Source organism: Sminthopsis crassicaudata, chromosome 3, assembly GCF_048593235.1.
Source record: "Sminthopsis crassicaudata isolate SCR6 chromosome 3, ASM4859323v1, whole genome shotgun sequence".
NCBI lineage: Eukaryota > Metazoa > Chordata > Mammalia > Dasyuromorphia > Dasyuridae > Sminthopsis > Sminthopsis crassicaudata.
The window spans coordinates 363,202,170-363,215,212 of NC_133619.1; the positions used below are offsets into that span (position 1 = coordinate 363,202,170).

A 13,043-nucleotide genomic window follows, 5' to 3' on the forward strand; every position below is an offset into this window, starting at 1 on the left:
CAGCCAGGTGACAATTTGGGACTTCACCCATGGGCCCTTTTTCAAAATTACCAAAATCCCCCATTATAAAAAGAGGGAAACTGGAGCCCATTCTTTGCAGGAGCCCCAAACATAGCATACTCCGGCTATGCCAAGAATTCGTGTCTTCCCGATGCCAACCATTGCCTTGGTGTCTTTCTACCTATAACCTTACTTGCAAACCGCCAAATAAACTTCTATTATTAATCTAGGTTTTCGGGTCTTTAAATTTCTTTCCAGAGGACTCTTACACTGCTACTAGACATCATTTAACTCTGTATCCTTGCACCGAACCCAAAGGGGTTGCAGGAGGGCTCGATTTGACACCCTGTATCCCGAAGCTGCCAGTAGACTTCAATTAACCCTAATTTTATCTAGGTGCCCCTTGTCTAACCTTCATCAGTTTGACCATGATATTCTGCTCTCTCCAGCAATCTGAATAGGGAATAATTTTCCATGCAAACAACTCTAGATGATTTTCTCCTTCACCAATTGGGATCTAAAATAGAGAATAAAGGAGAAAAGCCACAATCCCAAAATCAAAATTGGTTATAAATATAATAGTAAAATAGTTTCTTTCAATAGGAAGGAAATAAAGGGCCAAAATATTAAGGATTTTAAAGTGAAAACAAAATTATATGTTTTGTCCTGAAGGTAATAAGGACTCATGACAATTGAATGAATAGGATAATGACCTGGTCATTCTTGTGTTTTAGAAAGATCACTTTGATAGCTGAGTGGGAGATGCACTGGTAGGAGGAGAAACTTGAGACAAGTTCAACCGAGGCTATTGTAAAGTCTAACCATAGAGTTGATGAGTGCCTTGCATCAGGGGGGTAGCAGTCTTGAAGGATGGAAGAGGATTTACTTGGAAATGTTGCCAATGTGGAAATTGATAGGATCTTAGGAATAGATTGGATATGGATAGGGAGAAAGTTAAAGAGTGAAGAGTTGAAGCTACCACTGGGGAAGCATGATAGAATTGTATTACTCTTATTAGTTAATAGTGAAATTAGAATCAGACAAAGTTTGGCGAGAAAAAATAGAATAATAGCAAGAATGAACCTTAAAGATCATTTAGTCCAGGAGTTCTTAACCTGGTGTCCATAATTATGCTTTTAAAAGACAATTTGATTTCAATACACTTGATCACCTTTGTAACCCTATTTATTTTATTTTATGCATTTGAAAACATGACTCATACACCGGGTTTATAGACTTCAACAGATTTTCACAGAAGTTTATGACATAGAAAGGGTGAGAATCCTCTCTCTATCTAGTCCAACTCTTTTTTTTCATAGATGAGGAAAGAGAAAAGTCACTTGGATAAGGTCATACCATTAATAAGTGTCAGAGGAATGACTTGGATCCATTAAGGGGACTAAGCAGAGTACCTTACACTTTGTGGGTATTCAGTAAAAACTAAATAGAATTGAATATAAACCGAAGAGTCACTTGCAAATGGGATAGGAGCAGAGAACTACAAGGCCTAGCTGAACTAAAGAGAACAACAAATGAAAGTTTTAAGACATTTTAAAGTTAAGAGACCCAACTTTGTGCCATGACTAAATGGAAAAGGTTCAATCCTTAGCTAGTTAATGAATCAGAAAAAAGAATACCAACTGTAATTCCTGAGGGAAGGACATAAAGAGCTAGATAAAACCACTGTGGATAGAGTTTGGGTAAAAAAAAAAAAAAAAAAAAAAAAAGTATCTGTCTAAAAAAACCCCAAGAATTAAAAGCTCCAGTATGGAAAAGAAAAATAAAGATTTTTAAAAGAGAAAATATAATGAAGTACATATGAAAACATATAAAGTAGTATTAAATCATACTTCTATAACTCTTTAGATTACAAAGTACCTGTGTTTCCACAACTCTGTTGTTAGGAGTATTACTAGGTGCTAACTCGGTTGTCTGGTACTTAACAATTCTCTAGCTCTGTGAATTCAGAGTTTACCCTTTTAAAGGAATTCACACCTTTAAAGGAGTACACATCTTTGAAGGAATTCACACCTTTACAGTAGTTTGCTCATTGGTTCTGTAAGGAGTTGTCACAATCTCCTGGATTCTCTGGGAAGATATAAGGAGCCAACATTGAATGGGAAAGTCAGTCTGCATGGGGTCAAGGAGAAGATCTGGACTTGAATTCCTGGCTGTGTTTTGGGATTATTGATCTGAAACTAAAATTAAGGCTGGCTGTAGAAGGTCCACAAGAGATCTTCTCCCCAGGAACCATTAAAATTAGGTGAAAATAGAACACGAGAATAGATGAAGATTTTCTCTAAATCATTTTTGATTGGAGAAATATAAAACAAAAGAGATTTCAGATGTCATATGACACCAAGAAGACTGGCTAAAATGACAGAGAGAGAGAAGAGACAGAAGAGACAGAGAGAGAGAGAGAGCACAAGTACGAGTGTGTGCTAGAAACCTCCAAAATTTTCCCAGTTAAAATGGACAAAAGGTATGGGAACATGAAAAAGATGCTGGACATAATTCACTGGTGGGGCATGCCCTCACAGTGGCAGGTTTTCTCCCCCGTGTCAGTCTCATCGAGTGCCTTCTGCAGTGCAAAGGAACGGAAAATAGACCCTTCTGGCTGGGATGTTCCAGGACAGAGCAGAAACAAAAAGTATTCTACCTACAGCAAGAACCTCTCAGCCACACAGGGGCAAGCCAACTCCTCTCACCAGGTGACAAGTTTCACGGGTGGTGCTGCCACCTCATTCTTCCAGAGCAGTCAGACCCTCACTCACAGAGGCAATGTTTCTTGGCTGGAGCCTTATCAAAAATGTGGATTGAAGAGAAAAAGTGAGGAGGTGGACAACAATGGTAACATGCAAATCACAGAAGAACATCCTCCTCTCATGCAGCAGATCGGGACTGTGGTGGGTGCCGCTGCCACGACCACCACCATGACCACCAAGACCAGCAGTTCCAGCAGAGAAGGGGATTACCAGCTGGTCCACCATGAAATCCTTTACTCCATGACCAACAGTTACCAAGTCCTAGAGTTCTTGGGCCAGGGGACATTTGGGCAGGTGGCCAAGTGCTGGAAGCGGAGTACCAAGGAAATTGTTGCCATTAAGATCTTGAAAAACCATCCTGCCTATGCCCGACAGAGCCAGATTGAAGTGAACATCCTTTCCTGCCTAAACAGGGAGAATGCTGATGAATGCAATTTTGTCCGTTTTTATGAGTGCTTCCAGCACCAGAATCACACCTGCCTGGTGTTTGAGATGCTGGAACAGAACCTGTATGATTTCCTAAAGCAGAACAAGTTTCGTCCACTGCAGCTCAAGTACATCCGGCCCATCCTACAGCAGGTGTCCACAGCTCTGAGGAAGCTCAAGAACCTTGGCCTGATCCACACCGACCTAAAGCCAGAAAACATCATGCTGGTGGATCCTGTGCAGCAGCCATACCGCGTCAAGGTCATTGACTTTGGCTCTGCCAGGCATGTATCCAAAGCTGTGTGCTCCTCCTACATACAGACACGCTACTACAGGTCTCCTGAAATCATTCTTGGACTGCCCTTTGGGGAGGCTATTGATATGTGGTCCTTGGGCTGTGTGATAGCAGAGTTGTTTCTGGGCTGGCCTCTCTATCCCGGGGCTTCAGAATATGAGCAGATTTGTTACATTTCACAAACACAAGGCCTCCCAGCAGAATACCTTCTGAGTGCAGGAACAAAAACAAGCATGTTTTTCAACAGAGATCCTCGTTTGGGTTACCCACTGTGGAGACTAAAGACGCCAGAGGAACATGAATGGGAAACAGGAATCAAATCAAGTGAAACCCGCAAGTACATATTCAGCTGTTTAGATGACATGGCCCAGGTGAATAGGTCCACAGACTTAGAGGGAACAGATATGTTGGCAGAAAAAGCAGATAGAAGAGAGTTCATTGATTTGTTGAAGAAGATGCTGACAATTGATGAAGATAAGAGAGCTACTCCATGGAAAACCCTCAACCACCCATTTGTGACAATGACTCATCTTTTGGATTTCCCACACAGCAATCATGTTTTGTCATGCTTTCAGAATATGGAGATCTGCCAAAGGACAGGGCACATGGATGATCCAGTGGAACAGATCAAGAGCCCGTTTGCTACTCATGTTGCCCCCACCAAAAGCACAAATCTAACCATGACCTTCAGCAACCAGCTCAATCCCGGGCACAGTCTTGCCAGTGTTTTAGCATCCAGTTCTACTGCAGCAGCAGCTACACACTCTCTGCCTGATTCAGATGTCCCCCTGCTGAATTACCCGTCTGCCCTGTATCCATCATGGGAAGCACCTGTGGCAGGAGTTGCCCAGCAGAGTGTCTCCTTGCAGCCTGGAACTACTGCCATTTGCACTCAGACTAATCCATTCCGGCAGACTTTCGTCATGCGTTCCCCTGCTTTTCAAACTGGACTCCAGGCATCTGCTCAGCATTCTGGATTCCCTGGGAGGATGGAGAATGCCGTGCCAATGGTAACCCAGGCGCCTGCTGCTCATCCATTACAGATCCAATCAGGAGTCCTCACCCAGGGAAGCTGTACATCACTAATGGCAGCAACTCTCCATCCTCAAGCAGCCACCAGCTTCAGTAGTACATGGATGTTTGGAAAGGTTATTATGGTGATGATTGCTAGTATACTAATTTCTAAGCCTATTCAAATTGTAAACCAGTGGCTGCTGAATAAGGTAAGGCATGTGCTGATGAGGATGCTTAGTGATAAAATGATGAGTCCATAGGAGACATCAGTATGGGAAGAGTGTGACCCAACATTTTTGGGGTATGGACCGGATAGCTTATTTAGCTGACCTTACTATGATATGGTGTAATGGGAGCACAAATGGTAATTTTTTAATACAGGTTCAATTCCTATTATTCTAGAAATGAGGGGCCTTGAACCCCTATTTTTTATTCTGTCAAGATAATGCCTTTGTCAGATATATTTCATAGCATGCTGTGCCTTTTACTCTGAGCTTTGCAGCTGGCCGGCCAGAGCTGGTTGAACACACTGCTGCTGTACTGCAGGCCTGACCTGGAGGAACCCAGAAGATCCTCTTATCTCCAACTTGGCAGCAGTTATCTAGGGTTGCTCTACACAGTTCTGTTCAGCCTACTGTGGTCATGCCCGAGGCCATGGGGTGTGGCCAGCAGCTGGGGGACTGGAGGAATGGACACTCACATGGCAGCCAGTACAGTAGCCTTATGCAGTATCCCTTTCTGCTGAAGAACCACGTGGATCTGGCACTGCTCATCCACTCAATATTGGAGTAGATCACGTTGCCAGGCAGCAACAGTCAAGTGCCCTCTCCTCCAAGAAGAACAAGCAGCCGGCCCCAGCTCAGGCCAAAACTGTCTCTACATTGGATGTCTTACCTACTCAAGTCTACTCATTGATTGGGAGCAGCCCACTCTGTACCAATTCTTCCTATCATCCCCTGGTTCCTGTGCAATCTCAGCCTCAGCCTATCATCATCCCACCTAGTAATAATCCTAACACTTTAAGAGGCAAATAGGGAACATTCATTTATGTGCTTTCTGTTATTGTGTGCTTGCATTTCATTTTCTTTCTCAGATTTTTTTTTCCTTCTTGTTCCTATTTTCTTGTACAGCAAGATGAGTGTATAAATATGTATACAGATATTGGATTTAACATATATTTTAACGTACTTAAGAATATTTAATGTATTGGACTACCTGTCATTTAGGAAAGGGGTTGAGGGGAAGGAAGGGAAAATTTGCAGCAAAAGGTTTTGTAAGGGTCAATGTTGAAAAATTATGGATGCAATTTTTTTTTTTAATAAAAAGCTTTAATTAAAAAGAAATAAAGAAGTTACCTACACTACAAAAAGAGCTAGCACAATGTAATCCCTCTTATTTTATACAGGAAGCTGAAGAGGATGAAGGTGATGTGGGTTAAGATTCCTTTCTAATTCCTAGCCCCCATTAATCCCAATGGGAGATATCCGGGCTCTCCCAGAACCCATGGTATCTGAGCTAACTTGGACTGTCTAAGACCTCATTCTCCTCAGGTTTCCCCAACCCCCTAACCCCAGCACACACACTTCCTTATCTAAAAACCCATTGAATTCTGTTCAAATTCTAATCCTGGCTGAAACCAGCCAGGAGCCCACCTTAAGACTCCACCCATAGGCCCCTTTCAAGATTACCAAAAGCCCTCCTCCCAATTATAAAAAAGGACAAAACTGGAGACCACTCTTTTCAGGAGCCCCAAATATAGCATACTCAGACTATGTCAAGGGTTCATGCCCGGCCATGGCCAGCCCTGGCCCTGGAGTCTTTCTACCTTTAACCTTACTTGCAAACCCCTAAATAAACCTCTTTTATCAACCTATGTTTTTGGGTATGTAAATTCTTTTACAGAGAATTTCGCACAATATACTTCCGGTGATAATATCTGTGTTCCTCCTTTCCTCTCCCTCTATCTCTAAAACATAGTGTGCACCCAGACCAAGTCTGGGCTGCAAGCAAAATACTCCCGTGGATATTACTTGCATTTCAAGCAAAAAGTCCTCTTTTTGTCACATTTATTTTTAGGGACAGCAGGACCAAGGAATGCAGAACTCTGGACAAGAAAAATGCTTCCAGAGACAAAAGATGGAAGGTTTCTGTTTCTCCAAAATCTCCTGATTTGTAGGAAACAGAAAATCAGGCCTTCAGACTTAATCAAGCAGATAGTGGTTCAGCTAATAGAGTAAATATCTAAATATGTCAAATACTGATAAATGTCATCAGCTCAGGTTAAGTAAATATGGCTACAGCTGGCCAAGGCTCAAGTAAATATGGGCATGCTCATTTTATACAGGTCATAGGGGAACCATAGAAATAATGAAAAAGAATTCAAATCCGCTTGTAAGTTCTTTTTCTCGCTCTATTCCCCACAACTCCCCTCTTGTAATATCTAAATCATTTTATCATATTTCTATGAAGAACTTACACACTGCTCCAAATCAGTTAACATATCTATACATAGCTTATCAAGTTCACCAACAAGATCATCCCTCTGAAATGTATTCCAGCCTTTTCTCTGAAGGATCATCATTTTAAAAGCATCTTCTGTATGCAATATTTTGATAGGGACCATTGAACTATTCTGGTTACTAATGTAATTATACAAGATAGATATAGTGACAGTAAGATAAAACCACTGATTGCAATAGGTTCATACCATAAAAATTGCTTCCACCAACTGTCTTGGAACCAGGTATCACAGAACCGATTGGCATTTGGCAGACATAAAAATGCAAAGATAAATTAACAAAGATGACAATCTAGGGAAACTGAGGCACAATATTACACACTCTCCTTCTGAAGATTTGAGTTATTGAATTACCTCCCCTAGATACATGGGAGGACTCTCAGCACCATAATTTTAGGCAACCCAATGTGAAGCAAATAAATCAAAAATAAAACTAGAAAATGCAAGAACTTATGATGAGGGCAAATGTCTTCCTGACACCCCCAGAGTTATCAGCAATACAAAGGCCCTCATCTCAGAGAGAGAATCCAGTTTGAGATGGACAGTACACTGTGTTAGGTGCCTACAGTCATTTGTGCCCTTAACTCAGCTTCTGCTTATATAGGGGCTCGAAACAGTCATGCTGCCAATTCGGGGGGCACCACGATCCAGGGGAGAAGGGTGAGGCTTGGAGTGACTACAACCAGTTCCCACCCAGAGTGACAGACATGGCTGCCAGTAGAATCCAGATTTCTGACCAGAGCTATCAGAGCATGCACAGTTAGACTGTGAAGGCAGGCAAAGCCTGAATTTTAGAGGCTTGATCTCAAAACTGCAACGTTATTGACAATGCTGATAATACCAATTAAGAAACTTGGGTTAATGAGGTCATTATACACTTCAACAACAATACTCTATGAGGATGTATTCTGATGGAGGTGGATATCTTCAACAAAGAGAAGATCTAACTCAGATCCAAATCATCAATGATGGACAGAATCAGCTACACTCAGAGAAGAAACACTGGGAAATGAGTGTAAACTGTTTGCATTTTTTGTTTTTTCTTCCCAGGTTATTTTTACCCCCTGAATTCAATTCTTCCTGTGCAACAACAACAAGAACAACAAAAATTCAGTTCTTCACACATATTGTAGCTAGGATATACTATAACACATTTAACATGTATGGGAATGCCTGCCATCTAAAGAAGGGGGTGGAGGGAAGCAGGGGAAAATTCGGAACAGAAGGGAGTACAAGGGATAATGTTGTAAAAAAATTACCCATGCATGTATAGTGTCAAAAAATTTTTATAATTATAAAACTAATTTAAAAAAAAACTGAACTTACAGAGCTTGAGACTGCCAGTCCCAAGACAGGTGTCTCTATCTTGGAACTTTCCTAAAAACAAAATAGTCCCAAAAGTTGAGTCTGCCAGGGCAATGCCACAGAATTAGGGGTTGCAAAGATAAAACAGTAAAAACAAAAAAAGATTGCTTAAGGACTTCCAGTTTAGGGTGAACTGGTGATATAGTGGGTGGAGCAGCAGTATCAAAGGCAAAGTGAACAGAAAACTAAGGATTCCCACTCTTTTAGATATTTTGAGAAAAATCCACCAGTTTCCCTAGTTCCCTATCTCCTTTTTTTCCCCTCATGGAATGCAATCATCCAAAAACAAAGTAAAATAGTCAAATAACCATCCCACATATAAATCCCAAGAGTGAATTAAAGTTCCTATACATAACAGACTTGTACAGGAGGAGTTTCCTAAAATTAAAAAAAAAAAAATCCCTCAAACAATTACATGTTCTAAAGTGAACATAGATATTATAAACACAATATAACTTCCTTAACAGCAGCAGTTACCAATTTTAACAATTTCCCATCCCAAATCTTAAAAACACAGTAATACAGTTGTAATTTTAAACAATAATTCATCAACCACTTTCCCACTTCCCCCATATCAATCCAAATTACAGAAGGAACATGGGCAATGGTCTCAATCTTAGCAACCTCAGGCTGAGAAAATGTCAAAAACCCTTAAACCATGCTGGGGTGTGGCTCTGGTGTCAATCCAAATTTTAGATGGGCTAATCCTTATCTCAGAAGAGGTTCAATAATCTGTAATTTGACCAAAATCTAGAACAACAAAAAACCAAATCTAACAACGTTAGAACAGTCTGAGATAGAAAGACTTGATTTACCAGACTGCTGCCAAATGTGAAGAGCCAGGAGCCGAGTTGGCTTCACAAGGCAGGCAAACGGCTGTCAGCTATATTCCCAATAAATAAAACAACAATTAGGTTTCACAGACTACTGTTAATTGTCCTCTTATCATTTATTAACTATTCTTCTAAACATAGAAATCAGTCACAGGAAAAAAAATAAATGCAATAACAAAATTATACCATCACATAAGCAGTTAAAACTCAAACTTCAGCACATGGGAGAGTGGAGCTTTAAAACTCCCAAATAATATTAATTACAAGCCCAAAGAATTTTATGTCCAAACTTTCAGATAAATCCCAAATACTTATTTACCATGACCTTATATAAGTAATAGTAGGAAACTTATCCCAGAACATTCACACAATTCTCAACAGACCTAACTGGATGTTGAATCTTGAATAAGTTGAATATTATACCAATTATTATGTTTTTGAAATACCCAATACACAGAAAAATCCCAAACTACATATTCTTCACATCAAAAACATTTTCAAAAGGACAAAGGCAAAACTATTATTATTGGAGTCCTGTTTTAGATAATTGGCATCAATACACTTAATTAAAACTTCTTATTTTCAGATAAAAGAATCTGAAAAGTTCTTGAAAACATCAATTAAACTTTTTGAAATAACCCTTTCAAACCATAAGTCACATTTCTGATCATATTCTTTAATATTCATAACCATTATGAATTTAAAGAAACAAATATTCAATCAATTAAAATCTTGTAAGATCAGCCTGCCCCTTTAAATCACAGATTGTTTTCTTCAGCCAAATAAGGCTGCAGCTTTCCAGTGCTGCTCTCCCCCTGCAAAAACACACCCCTTCTCACAGCCTTCTCTCTGTGACTACCCTTATCCAAACAGTTCCTTCTTTTTCCCCCTGATTTCTTTTTGAAATCATTTGCATCTACTAATTAATCCTTCTTAAGTCACCTTCATTCTCCTGTCCCATTTTTCTGTAACCCTTCTGACTAGATGTTCCATTTCAACCAATGAATATCTTTTGTAAATCAATTTCTCTTGTCTCTTGACTTTAAATCACCTTGTTTTAAACTTAAAAGCGTACTTTAAATTTCAAGATTCACAATTAATTTTGAACTCAATTTCATAAAACTTATAATATAGTTTACAAATTACCCAATAATTCTGGAAAGCAACATACCATATAAGTAGGGATATACAAACACGACCTCACCCCCACCCCCAAGGTAAGCTACTGGTATTTTGTTTAAAATAAACTATATTTCACTTTGAAGTCCAACCAAATAATAAAAAAAGTTTTTCTCTTCAGTTTTATAGGCCACAATATTCAAACAATTTTATCTTCTTTATAAATCTAACATTTGCAAGGCAACAGCAAACTTATTTCTCCCAATTTCAAAATTATGGTACCTCTTTAAAATATAAGTTCCCAAAACTCTTAATCAAATGTTGCAGACAAACAATTACCCAGTTTAGCCTTGTTAAACTTTCTGTTCTCTAATTCCATGAAAGCAAACTTTCTTTTTTTTTTTTTAATTTTAATTTTATTTTATAATTATAACATTTTTTGACAGTACATATGCAGGGGTAATTTTTTACAACATTATCCCTTGCACTTACTTCTATTCAGATTTTTTCCCTTCCTCCCCCAACCCCCTCCCCCAGATGGCAAGCAGTCTTATATATGTTAAATATATTACAGTATATTCTAGATACAATATATGTGTGTAGAACCGAATTTTTTGTTGCACAGTAAGAATTGGATTCAGAAGGTAAAAATAACAGTTTACATTCATTTCCCAGTGTTCCTTTTCTGGATGTAGCTGGTTCTGTCCATCATTAATCAATTGGAATTGGATTAGCTCTTCTCTATGTTGAAGAAATCCACTTCCATCAGCATACATCCTCGTACAGTATCATTGTTGAAGTGTATAATGATTTTCTGGTTCTGCTCGTTTCACTCAGCATCAGTTGATGTAAGTCTCTCCAAGCCTCTCTGTATTTCTCCTGTTGGTCATTTCTTATAGAACACTAATATTCCATAACATTCATATACCATAGTTTACCCAAAAAGCAAACTTTCTAATAATGATTTTTTATTTTTTCTCCTGGCACAAGTTTTAGAAACATGCCTAGTTTTTCCACAGGTCCAACAGGTCAGAGATACCCCATGTTCAGCTATTTACCCCTCTTACTCTATTTTTATTCTCCCTTCAAATATCTACAATTTCTTATTTCCAATCTTAAGTTTCCAATCTTAACACACACACCAATTTAAAATTATTTTAAAATCCACCAGTACTTTAGTTTGTAAAATTTCCTAAAATCTACCTAGATATTCCATTCAAACTTCTATTCTTTAGTAAGCCAGGAAAGAGTTAAGCATCAATTTTTGCATTACCTTGAACATTTTTTTCCCTCTGCTGAACTCTGATAATAACTCCTTGTTTACAGGAGTGATAACCACTGTCCTTCTATTTTCTCAAAACTTTCCAAACTTTCAATTTATGTTTTCATTTTTCCCCATCTTTCCCCCTCCCTGCAAAGTTGCTTCCAGAGGCAGAGGGAGTGAAAAAGAAAAAAAAAAAAGATTTTCTTTTCTTGAGAAGCCCAAAACTAGTTCCCAAATTACCGATATATTCTGAGTTACTCTGAAAGAATTACTATTTCCAGTTCCCACAATTCAGTCTGATAGTTTGCTAAGCCTGTAACACAGAGGCCGAATTCTTATCTCTTATGAGCTTGCTAACTTTTAACACAGAACAAAAGCAATGCAAAGCAGACATAGATACACAGACAAAGGCAAACTCTATTTTCACCTTTTACATACAGATTTAAGTATGATAAACCCAAATAGTCCTGGGATATACATCCTCTCAATTTTTTCCCTCTTATATCTGGGAAGTTCGTTCCAGTCTGGAATTTCCTAGCTAATGTCCTTATACAAATTGTTGGACTGCTTCTATACCACCTGGACCTGGTCCAGGTGTTAGCTGAGGCACTATGTTACCCTCCACCTAGGTAAAGGTCCTTTTTTACCCTCATTCTCCAGCACCCACCCGAGAGCCTCCTCAGGAAAAGTCCTTTATTGTTGGGGTCAACAGCAGTCCACATCAAAAACAAATTTAGGAGAGCTAATCCCTCAGGGTCTCCCTTGACCCAGCCAATAGACCTCCAGACTTCCCAAAAGCTTTACCTTGAGAACACGTGTTTCTTTTCAGGCTGCAATGCTGGCCATCAGGACTCTACTTGTTTCAGTCTTCAATTCTGCATTCCACTGAGTATCCTGGCCCCTGGTCGGTTGTCTAAGGGCGGTGGGAGGCTGCTCACCCAGAACCAGGGACCATGGAGAAAACTACTCTGTGGGCACCTGTCCCTGTTCAGGGTGTACATAGCCATCTCCCCCAAAGACCCCATCCTGGACAAGCTCCCATCTGTGAGGGATGTAGAAGACCCTTACCCAACATGACTACTCAGAGATCACTCAGTAGAAGGGAGAAAAGTTGTTTATTGAAAACCTCCTGGGGATGAGCTGTCCCATTGAGAGATGAGAAATAGAAAGCTCGAAATAGGAGGGCTAAAGAAGTAGTAAAGATACATAGCTTTTATACAAGAAATTACATCACAAGTAAAAGAGCATTGAGAAGGGGAGGGGAAGGCAGCTAATTGGTTGTTACTGTTTGGAGAGATTGGAATGGAAAGTTTCTGTTTCCCCAAAATCTCCTCATTTCTAGGAAACAGAAAATCAGGCCTTCAGGCTTAATCAAGCAGATAGTGGTCCAGCTAATAGACTAAATATCAATATATGTCAAATACTGATATATGTCATCAGCTCA

At 39.5% G+C, this 13,043-nt stretch overlaps 1 long non-coding RNA gene and 1 pseudogene across 1 annotated transcript in view; one reads left to right on the plus strand and one right to left on the minus strand.

Annotated features, from left to right (window-relative positions):
* LOC141561777 (uncharacterized) overlaps window positions 1-12,952 on the minus strand; it is a 52,195-nt gene extending 39,243 nt beyond the window's left edge. The window contains exon 1 of the long non-coding RNA XR_012488157.1: window positions 12,404-12,952. This is a non-coding gene — a long non-coding RNA (uncharacterized LOC141561777). The remainder of the gene's footprint in view (window positions 1-12,403) is intronic.
* On the plus strand, window positions 2,493-5,799 carry LOC141559665 (homeodomain-interacting protein kinase 1 pseudogene; annotated as a pseudogene).
* Window positions 12,953-13,043: the final 91 nt, after the last annotated feature.